General features: G+C 38.6%; 1 pseudogene across 1 annotated transcript; it reads left to right on the top strand.

Moving 5' to 3' along the window:
* Nucleotides 1–106: 106 nt before the first annotated feature.
* LOC146495772 (heat shock protein 30-like) lies at nucleotides 107–11,163 on the top strand (annotated as a pseudogene). Its single transcript, XR_014871286.1, has 3 exons — nucleotides 107–120; nucleotides 211–1,708; nucleotides 2,107–11,163. The product of XR_014871286.1 is annotated as a heat shock protein 30-like (transcript).
* The last annotated feature ends 206 nt before the right edge of the window (nucleotides 11,164–11,369 follow it).

The following is an 11,369-nucleotide window of genomic DNA, read 5'->3' as shown; positions in this document are numbered from 1 at the left end:
TCTAAGGTTTTCAGTAGTTTCCATTCATGAGTGATTTGAATTAAAACTGTGAAGAAATCCTTCAATATGTGTCACAAATCTTCATTTAAATGTCCTATAATTTACCATGAAATTGAAACAGTACTGATCCAGTGGCATTGGCTCCACCTAGTGGAGAGTTGTAGTACTGTCTAGAAAGTTCACTGACTCAGAAATAAACACACATTGAAGACCAGCCCAAAGACACTTTGCTCAGGGACTCCATGCTGTCCTCAGTCCATTCATGAACTCCTCTTGGTCTGTATGCCGTCTGCAGCCAGAAGTGAAACCTTTGCCCTAGCAGGATCTCCTGCAGTGAAACCTGCAGGATCTGCACAGCAGCCTACAGCTTATGTGCAAACTTCAATAAAAAATCTTGGAAGAGACACATCTTTCCAATCCTCTGCAGGCTCCTACCCGCTGCTGGAGGAGGGAGAGCAATTTGACCTGACCATGGACACTCAGCGCATTTCTCCATAGGAGCTGTCAGGCAGGAAACTAGGGGGGGGAGAGAAAAAAGGAAGCTGCTTCTATAGGTGGCAGGAGTTCAGGCAGCAGTTTGATCTGCCGGAAGGCTCAAATTCCGAAGACATCATCTGCTACCTGGATCCAGGTGGGAAGTTCCACATCCAGGCATCCAAAGGTCTGTGTGAAGGAGGCTGAGACAGAAGTGAGTATGAAAAGGAGCTTTAGGGACTTTTTATGTTCAGTTACATTTGACTATTCATTTGAAAAACAATTTCACAGAGTTTATTTTGTTTAATGTTAAAATGGGCAAATTTCATCTATCATACTGTCCATTTCGCCTGTTTCAGATTTGAAGAAATTTTCATGTCTTAAGATTTTTTTTAACCTAAAATTTCAGTAATGAGAAGACTGACCAGAGTGGAGAAACTGAGAAAAGGTGACTTTATTTTACATGTTAAGATGTATTATAATAAAATAATAAGACATTTTAATTATGTTATTTTACTTTGAAGTCCATCTTTTTCTTGGTATTATAATGAGAAGGCAAAACCCTGTATCACAGCTTTAATGATGAAAGCTGAAACTACCTTAAAATGTTCCCCTCATGAGAGGAATAAAAGCTTTGATGGTGACTTGTCAACAAGATGAAGCGCTTATGTTTTAGTCTCCACAGCTCACGCTCAGTTTAGTGTTTGGACATCTTCTGGGTAATTACATATTGTCTTAATATGATTATTCAAGCATAAGTGGAAAGGAAAAACACGCATTAGATTTAGTAACGGCACACATTTACAATGTAAATTACATGTTGTTCAGAAAATGACACATTCGTTTTTTAACAACAGCAGTTATTTTCTGCAGTGAAAGAAGAAATAAGGAGAAAAAAACATTAAAGTAATCGTGTGAGTGACACATAAGGTACTTTATTGACCCCCTAATTATTAAAGTAACACTACACAACTTTTAGTAGGGTGTTTTGCCCTATAATTCTACACTTAACAACCAATAATGACAATGTAAAAGTACGTTTCTAGACATTTCTGTTGAAGATTTGAGTTGTTAATTTTTAGATTCAGAGCCCATATTTTGTTCTTTCTAGAAGCCCATTTGTCAGTGATTACAATGTTAAGCTGTCTTTGGATCGGGCAGTTTATCCCTTTCTGCCTGATTAGAGAGAGCCTTCTGCCGTCCTTTCCAGTACAGTCTTAGCTGTATGAAAAGAGTTATAAAAATATGATCTTCTCGAACTATAAAGAAAAGGAAAATATTTAAATTAAGTGAATGTCTCTATTTAAAAACCCCCCAAAACAAAACAAAAAAAACCCTCATGATGTGATATTATAGTATATAGTATATCAGAAATCTGTTCACTATTTTTATTACAAATTATATCAGTAAGGAAGCTGACTAAATATTAACTGATAATTTATGGCAAAGGGGTGGGATTAAATAAGTGTTTACTTCTTCCCACTCCCTTTCAACATGTAAATTAATCAGAACGTTTTTTTTTTGTATAGTATTTTTTTTTCTTTCTTATTTTCTTTTCTAAATATACTTGTATATTGTTCACATGTTGAAATGTTGAAATGTTGAAATAAATTACCAATCCATATGCTTCAGATCATTGGGGACCTTTACTTCAGTCTCATGTTGGTGCACTCTGGACCAGATTTTCTTCTCTGTAACATGTTGTAATAATCCTCCCTTTGAGGTCTTTGCTTAGAAGCACCTACATTATGTCATACTGCTCCAGCACGCTTTTTTCAAGGACAGTACTGTCAGGTAATGAGCTGTACCTGCAGTTTGTCAAACGAGTTGCTTGGAGTTCTCACCAAAGGGCTTAATTTATGTCTTATTACACCAGACAGTCTCTTATTCTTGTGCTCTCAAATGCTGTTTGGTGGGCAATCACACCTATTACTCAGAGCTGCTTTACCATTAAGGCCTCTGTGCAAAAGCTAAGCTTTGTTAGAGTGACTGTGACTGTGTGTGTGGTTGCTTGGTGTCTTTCTAAACTATGTCCAATTAATCCAGTTTACCACGGTTGGAATCCAATCAAGGTTTAGACACATGGCAATGCAGACAGGAGACATCTGACCCCAATTTTTCGGGTGCTACAGCACTTTTGTAAATGACAGATTTCACCTGTAACAGTTATATTAACTTGAAACTGCTTTTATTCAAATGATGGAGATGAGTAAACAAAGCAAACACACTGCGTGACCTGTGGATGCAGACCACCCTCAGATACAGACATCCAGATCAAAGCGTCTTTGTCCTCCTCTCCTTCTGCTCCTTGTTGCTTCCTTCAGGGCGTCACCACCATGCATCTTCCTTAGCATAATTTCTTCTGGCACCCTGCTAATTAAGAGCTCCAGTGGTGGATGTTGTTAATCTGTGCCCAGCATGGAAGTCTCATTTGTGATGATCTGCATATTTGATTTGGCAAAGATTTTAAAACTTGCTGATGCAACCTTCCCCATTTATCTGGGTTTGGGATTAGCATTTGGAGTACACTGGCTTGTGGTTTCAATGTAGCTCTACAACTTCACATATATTAGGTAAGGCAAACACCAGAAAAACCAAAGCTTTCAAAAATAGAAAGAAATGAATAAAAGTTAAATTGTGAAAAAACCAAAAACCATGAAAAACATTTTTTGGGACTTTTTGGGACTAAAATCACAGAAATCCCACAGATCAATTACATGCCTCCCTCCCGCCTGGTTATTTGAGCTGGCAGTTATCAAAGTGACCTCTAGTGATAGCTTTTCATGTAGGTAGTTTTGAGTGTTTTAAATTTTTAATTTTTTTAGGTTTTTAGATGAGCTGAATGGAATTTGTGCCACTCAGATCGTTCCAAATTAATAATCTCTTTTCAGAATTTGTGCCTAGTACAATGGAGCTGAAGAGATAATCCACAGAATTAATTGTGCGCATTTTCTATGGGAATATTTTCAACAGTCCACTACAAATCAATTGCCTGTAATGAGTGAAAATTGCCACACGGGTATTAGTTGTTCCATCCACGTGCTAACCAAGCAGAAGCATTTCCTCATGGCTTGCGAGATCAGCTTTTTAGCAGACGGCCTGGCTTTTTTACAGAAGTGTCCTTGAGCAAGACACTTAATCCCACATGCTGCCTGATTTTTTTCACCCCAACCAGAGGGCAAAACATACTTTGATCCTTCATAAATTAAAGTACATCACATCAAATGAGGCTTAATGTGGTTGAATACCAATGTGCGGGAGGGACGTGCCTAAACTCTGAATTTGGATTTGTGAGATAATCTGTTTTATTTACACCTGCAGAGTCTGGTGGAAGTTATTATGGCTCTCATGCTGATACTATAATGATGCTTCAGGTGTTAGTCTGTAGTAAAGTAAAGTGCTTTCCCCGGCGATGAATTTGTTTCTGCAAAAGCAACAACAAAAACCAGAAAAACCCAGAGCAATGTTGATTGCAGCCACTTGTAAGTGGTGAAAATCGAATGACTGCAGAGTAAACAATAAGAAAACTATTTGTTGTGCTTGCCTGTGTGGGCATTAACACGAGTCTGGCTCCCTTGTTGCAGTCTGCTAATCAATGACATCCTTACAAACTCTATGTCGGTGCTTTGATTGCTTGCAGATGTGACGGTGTCTTTCTCTGAATACTCATCAGGTTGTGAGATTTCACCACGCAGACAACAGCCTGTCTCGATGACCACTGGGACTATTTTTATGCCACCAAGCTGACAACCTGCCAGCAAAAAAGAAAATTAAAGCAAAAAGGAACAAGGGCAACTTGATTGATGTCACTGATTAAAAAGAACCCTGTATTTATGTGGAGGCAATGTTCACCCTCAACAATTTTTAAATGGAAACTAAAGAAAGCTCAGTGAGCTATTGTGTGGTAAATGCATTCAGTCAGCTCTCAGTCTCAGTGGACATGAAGTTTTTTGTTTTAAAAAAAACAAACTATGAATCTCAGCCCTGCAGGTAAACAGATCCCTTTGTTGCTGATTCATCTGCCGTTTCAGCACCCTGCAGGTCCAGTACAAAGCACTGGGTGGTGGTAGAGCTCCACATCTCTGCACAATAGCAGAATAATAGAAAAATCAGACAGGGGGAGATCAATATAACTATGAAACATTAAATAATAAAATAATATCAATATCAATCAGTATCAATTATAATTTCTTATAGTGCCTTTTGATATTCTTTCTCTGGTATATACAAGTTGTGTTGCACTAAAGATGCTTCACTGGCATGTAAACACACAGCTATCGAGCCTAAATGTTTGTATGACTGAGTGTCACAGTCACTGACTGTTGTTATGATGCTATTTTTTATGAAATTCTGTGTTAATTTTATGTCAGATGCATTGGGCCAAAAATCTTGCAGATTTTCAAGATGTTTTTTGGAAAATGTGAAACGAGCCTTTGAGTTCAGCGCTTTCCTCCTTGGAACTGTCCCACTGATGTAATCTTTTCCACAGTTTCTTTGTCTGCATTTTGTATCCACTCAGGTTATCTTTTTCTGATACTAAATTTGTTTGTTTGATAATCTGAAACGTTTTATTGAACCAAACATGCAAAATCTAGTTGATCAGGAAGGGGGCAAATACTTTTCCCAACACTGAAATAAAGGAATATGTTGTATGTGCTGACCTATTTAAATGCTACACAAAGATCCACAGTAGGATTCTGGACAAGGAAAACTACTGAAAAGAAGAAGTGGCACCTGAAAACTGTGCTTCTTTCAGAGTGTGCATCATAAAACTGCTGTGGAATAATGCAGATTTCCACTTAACAGGGCCAGTGGTTCCTATTCACAACCTAAAGTGTCCTTGGAATAGAAACTGAAGGCTTATCTTGATGGCAAGTCAGCAAGTGTTTCTTACTGGTGAGTAGGCAACAGATTTTAAAGTACTCTTTAGAACTGCTAAGATTTAAAAACACTACATACTGCTAGTGCAGACCATTTAATGTGAACCTTGCACAACAGGGAGAAAAGAAGGAAGAGTTTAAAGTGACAGTGCCGCTTTAACAGTAAGTTTACTTGACCAACAAAAGGCTCAACATTTTAAATAAATAAAAAATAATCTGAAGTATGAAAGATAGTGAAGAGGTGCAGAAAGTGCAGAGATGGGGGCTGGAGGGATGAGAGATAAGAGCTTGAAGGGCATCAGGGAGTGCCTGATAGAGGCAGCGAAAGGTGTAGAGAAGGAGATGGTCGTTTTCAAGAAGACACTGATAAACTAGGATCTCTTTCACTGGGCTGGGAGTGAAGAGCTGAAAACAGGAGGGCTGGGTGGAGAGGCCTGACAGGCAGCTGACCATCAAGCCGAAAGCCACGTTGAAGCTCTTCTGCTGCAGAAAGTGAGGAAAAGATCTAAAGTGCGAGACACTGATAGCTAGAACATCGTTTATTACTGGACATATCTAAGGAAACAGATTTGGGGTTAGTGCATCAACACAGAGTAGAAAGCCAAAGTAAGCATGAAAGCCAGTCACTTATGACACACTTGAAGGAAATTCTATCAAAGTGAACTGCAGAGACAGCAGTGTGCATGTAAGGTTTACATATACATCACTGACTGACTGATCTTTGAATCACTGCTTAAGTCAATAACATGCAGACCTAGAAAAAACAAAACACAAACAGCATCATATAATAACGCCATATATCACCGGATTTGTGTTTAGGATAAAAAAATGCTTCAGTCATGATCGAAATAAATAGAGCAGGCTAATCCTTACATATATGAGACGTGTATATGTGGGAGACTAAACAAGCAGAGCGTCCCGCTTTATTGTGTAGATACTCAAAAGCACAACATCCCTCCCGTCTGCAGATTTTAATGCCTTTTAAGCTACAATCTGCCACCCCACCTGGGATTCACTTTAAGACTGGTGCTTGTATTTGAGTCTGCAGATAATCTGTCATGTGTTTCGGGGTTCAGCAGTGGTATTATTTAAAAGATGTTCTGTAAAAAGGATTCAGGCTCTTTTCCCCCCCCGAATAAAAGGCAAACTGCAATTTGAACCATGCGACAAGTAACTCTTGGAAGAGTTAAAACACAAAAGAACAAATCCAAAGTAGTTAAAATGAGATTCTTTTAATTTTAAAAATAAATTAAAACAATCACCAATACATAAACGATAAATTAGTCTGTCAGTGGGGCTATTCCATCTGTATGTTTTCAATAAAAAAGCCTCCCTTTGAAGAGTTGCATATAAGACTTTGGACTTCATACAACTTACACATTCTTTTTGATATGCAAAAAACAGCACAGTAAGCTCTCTTATGAAGTCAAAAGTTGCCACAGGACAGTTCTGGTGCTTCAAAGAAGCTTAATCATTCCTTCATTTTTAAAGAAAAATGACAAACATCGAACACTTTGAGCCATTCGTGATTCGCAGCTTGTCTTATAAGGAATGTGTTTTGGATGTGTTCATCTATTTGATGGCCTTACATCAGCCTTTGGAAAGTAATCCTTTTTTATTATTCTCTGTTGTGACGGTGGCCCTACCTGATGAATCACAAAAATAATCCACAGATTAATGGATAGTGAAGATAATCATTATCTGCAGCCCGAGTGATTTCGTTCTCCTTGAGTGGAGAAGTGGCTTCAAATGAAGACTCTGCAGTACAGCGTCCTTTAAAATAGCCCTAAAGTGACAAATGCTGTGAGGGTAAACCGAGTCCATCTGTGTTCAGATTATCACCAGAGAGGAGTGATTTGCAAAACTGCTTTAATCAGTCAATGCGGCATAGTGTTGCTGTAGTGATCTGATTTGCAGTCCATGTGGGGATTTGCTTCCCAGCAGCGGAGCAATGTGTTAACCGGGCGTGTGTGTCCGTGGTGGGTGGCATAGTGAGATCTTGTTACTGAGATACTGCGCTTAGGAAGTGAACTGTCCAAGTAAGAAAAACTGAAGTAGGGATTCTTTACGAAAATCAAAAACCTCTTCTTACTGGTAAAATTCCTTCACTTAAACAACAACCCTAGAATACTGTGTAAAAGACTTCAACCACACCTCATTTCTTCTCTTTTTGCTAGGAAAATGGGAAATAGGTGCAGTGGTTTATTGAAATGCCTGCAAATATGCATGTAAAACAAAGTCTGTACAATTCTAACTAGGTTGAAAACCAATATTTGGTAAGACCACTTTTATTCTTCAACACAACCTGAACTCTCGGAGGCAGTGTAGTTTCTTTGAGTAGTCCTCGGGAATAGTTCTTCAGGCTTCTTGAAGGACATTCAAAGATCTTCTTTGGATGTTGCCTGCATTTTTCCCTTTCTCTGTCAAGATATTCCCACTCTGCTTCAATAATGTTGCCGTTCGGGCTCTGAGGAGGACAAACCATGACTGATAGGGTCCCATTGTGTGCTTTTCTGTCCAGGTATGCTTTTACAGCATTGGTAATGTGTTTGGGATTATTGTAATGCTGCCAGTCAGATACCACTGGCTGGCACTGTGTTTTACAGATGGCTGTAGACACTCACTGTTGTGCCGCTCTTCTGACCTCCTGTGTATATATTGATAACAATTTGAACCGGAATTTTCAAATTTGGATTCATCACACTGTCAGACCTGTGGTCACTGATTTTCAGTCTAGTTCTTGTTTAATTCAGCATTCATCAGCCTCTTCTCCTGTTTCCCTTCCTTAAGAATGGATTATTGACAGCCACCTTTTCACAGAGACTATTTCTGATGTGGTAGTGAGCAGTAGATGGATCAACTGAAGGGCCGGATGAATCTCTCAGGTCCTTTGTCAATTTTTTTTCTGTTCTTTGAGGACATGACTTTTAGATACTGTTCATCTGCTGTAGATATATTTTCTTCACTGTGGACTGCTAGTCCAGTTTCCAATTTCCTCAAAATTTTTAAGGACTTCCTATTCTTATTCATCATGTCAAATTGGCACTGCCACAGGCATTTTAAAAGTGATGCACGAGTAGTAAGTCATCAGTTATGGATGCTTGTAAAGGATCTTGTTACAAACGTGTATGCTTAATGAGGCAGAAGTTATTTTAACCTTTTTATAGCAACTTTTTTGCAATATATTTATTTAAGGTGCATTTTTTGCTTCCTTCTTGCTGTTAGCGGGATTGCATAATGATTTATATTTAAACATTTGCAGAAACAGGCACAGAAGCAAATATTTATTTCTTAGGAGATGTAGTCAGAATCAGCTGCGAGGTCTTTGGTGTTGCGGGTATAATCAGCGATGTGAAAACACCAGACACAAAAGAAAAGAAACTGCTCAGTATTAGTGAATCTGAAAGAAAAAAAAGTTTTTGGTTTAACTTCAGCTGTGGCAGGAGGGATGCTTTGTATGTGGCGATGACAGACGGACGTGTAGGCTGTCTCAGATTTAAAAACTCAAACTTTATTTATTTCATTGGAACATACAGTTGCTCTGCTCGCTGTCAACAAAGCAACAGAAAAAAAAAGAGCTTCGGCAAAAGCTTTGCCTCTTTTCAGCTTTTTCAGCCTTCAGGGAAGCTGTTAGCTGTTCTTTAGAAGCGAGTGTGAATTATCAATCTGAAGGATTTGAAAATTCTGAAAGAAACAACATTCAAGTCAAATACAGAATGGCTGTTGTCATCGTGTGAAGTCTGTCATTTACAGGTTTCTTTATCTTTTTCCCCAAAGTGTATAAAGTGTTTGCTGTTTTTGTTACACACAGTGTAAAAGCTTGTAGACATGTTTTTCTATACTGCAGAGCCTTCAGTTAACATGCGTTCACTGGGTTGGTGTTAATGTGGTCAGGATGGTTAAAAGGCTCACACATCAAACAAGCATGAAACAAAATTACTGAATGCACTCCATCTCTAACAACCGTAGTGTCACTCAGTATCACAGCAAAATATGTAATAGCAATTGGTCTGCACTGCAAAATGCATTACATTCACACATACTGTATAAAAGATAAGTATGCTGCTGATGGTAGTGTGGCTTTGAAGCATTGGTATTAGCCTGTTGGCCACTGCAATGCTGTTTTTCGGAGGCAGAAGTGAATATCATCAATGGAGAGGAAGCAAATTACTGGTTAAAGTTAGCAAGTTTGAACTGAATATGTATGGTGAACAGACACAGCTACCCAGACAAGAAATAAGACAAAATATTCAGCTCAAAAACTAAAGCACTAACTTCTCATTACTCAGATAATAACCAGGCCAGTCCATGAAAGCTAATTAGTGAAGGTGAGGGAGCAGACATCGATCTTCACGTGTCTCGCACACCTAAAATCCTAACCTTTAAGAGTTCAAAATAAAATCACTCCTCATATTTCACAATTCTGGCAAGCTGCTTAACGTTTGCTTCCTCTATCCTCCTCTTCCTCTTTCTCCACTTCTATTTATTCTCAGGGAGTTGGGCAGGCCTTTGTGCCATGCTCCACCCTTGGGTGAGGCAAGGCACCCCAAGGCTGAGCCAGCCAGCACACCTGTCTGCCATTAACTCATTGCCGTTGTGGAATAAAGCTGAATTCTCCACTCTTTACCAGATTATTGTCATCCTTTGGGTTGTAATCAGAGTCCGTTATTTATTCTGAGGGAGAAAATGAGGCTTTGTGAAAGATGGAAACATTTGGAGCAATTCCATCAAAGCTTTGAAACAATCCAACTGGATATCACTGCACAAGTGTGTAATAGACACGCCAGTTGCTAGTGACCAAGGAAGGTATGAAGTACCCTTCAGGGTCCTTCTATGGTAGAAATTATTAAGCTTAGTTGGTTTTACATGTAGGTGTGTTAGTAATGTCTGGTTAAACGCTTTCTCATCATTATTTTCACGTTGGCTTGAAATTGAATTCTCCCTCTGTTGGTACTGCAGCTTACTGCAACTTCTGCATGCCTGCTTGTCCATTTCATGCTTTGGAAAGGCAAAACATGAAATGGACATGGTGGACTGGATTGTCGATTACTTCACTTTTAGAGCCAGCAGCAAGTGACCATTAGACGAACTGCGGTTTTTTAGATTTAAGCCCATGTTTACCACTATTTTCACACTAATGATTATCCTTAAGAGTCTTAATCTACTGATGCATGCTCAATAATCAAAGTAAGGTAATCCCAGGTAAGTAGTCAAGCCTGTTTAAAAAAAAAACAAAACAAGCAGCAGACTAGCTCATTGCAAGTTTGAGTGGAAGATCTTTTGGTTTGTTTGGAGCTTTCTGTGTGAAAGGAAACCAAACAACGCGGATTCATGACAGAATAAAACACCCTAAATGGTCATTATTGGCTGATTGCTGTGACTCTTTGATTAGACCTTGTGATTAACCATTAAGCATATAAAAATAACTAATATTACAAATCTGTTAATCTTTTGGGTTGTCATTCAATTGGGTATGAATAGTAAGTTGTTGTTATTTGCATTGCAAATTATGCTCAAAATATGAGAATCTACATCTATATCCTCCACAAGCATACGTGAAAGAAAAAGCAGCAATACAGCTTGGAGCTTATAGTGTAAATATACTGTACCAATGAAACACTAAAGAAATACTCCTCAGGTACCTAAACAGATTCAGCAGTCTATTTCTTGCTGTGCTGTATAATTAAAGAGCAAAGGTGAACTATCTGTTATGTACAGCCCACATATCGTATTTGTAATGGTATGGTATAAATCACGTTTCACTCACTGACATGATTGTGGAGTGTCTGTGTCTGTGTGTGTGTGTGTGTGTGTGTGTGTGTGTGTGTGTGCGCGCAACACTACACTTCAAGGATTTATTTTTGCTTTATATATTTAAGTGTCAGTAGGATCCAGTAGGTATTTTATTGCTACCCAATTCAGACTAAAACTTTCTGGTTGTATTAAAAAAGGCTTTAATACCTAAATTGAATCAGAATGTCTCAAGCTCATGCCAACAAGCACAGCAGCAGAGCA

The sequence above is a fragment of the Neolamprologus multifasciatus genome, chromosome 19, assembly GCF_963576455.1.
Source record: "Neolamprologus multifasciatus chromosome 19, fNeoMul1.2, whole genome shotgun sequence".
In the NCBI taxonomy this organism is placed as follows: domain Eukaryota; kingdom Metazoa; phylum Chordata; class Actinopteri; order Cichliformes; family Cichlidae; genus Neolamprologus; species Neolamprologus multifasciatus.
Note: the sequence above shows the minus strand (reverse complement) of the source record. Positions and strands in the feature narration are given on the sequence as shown.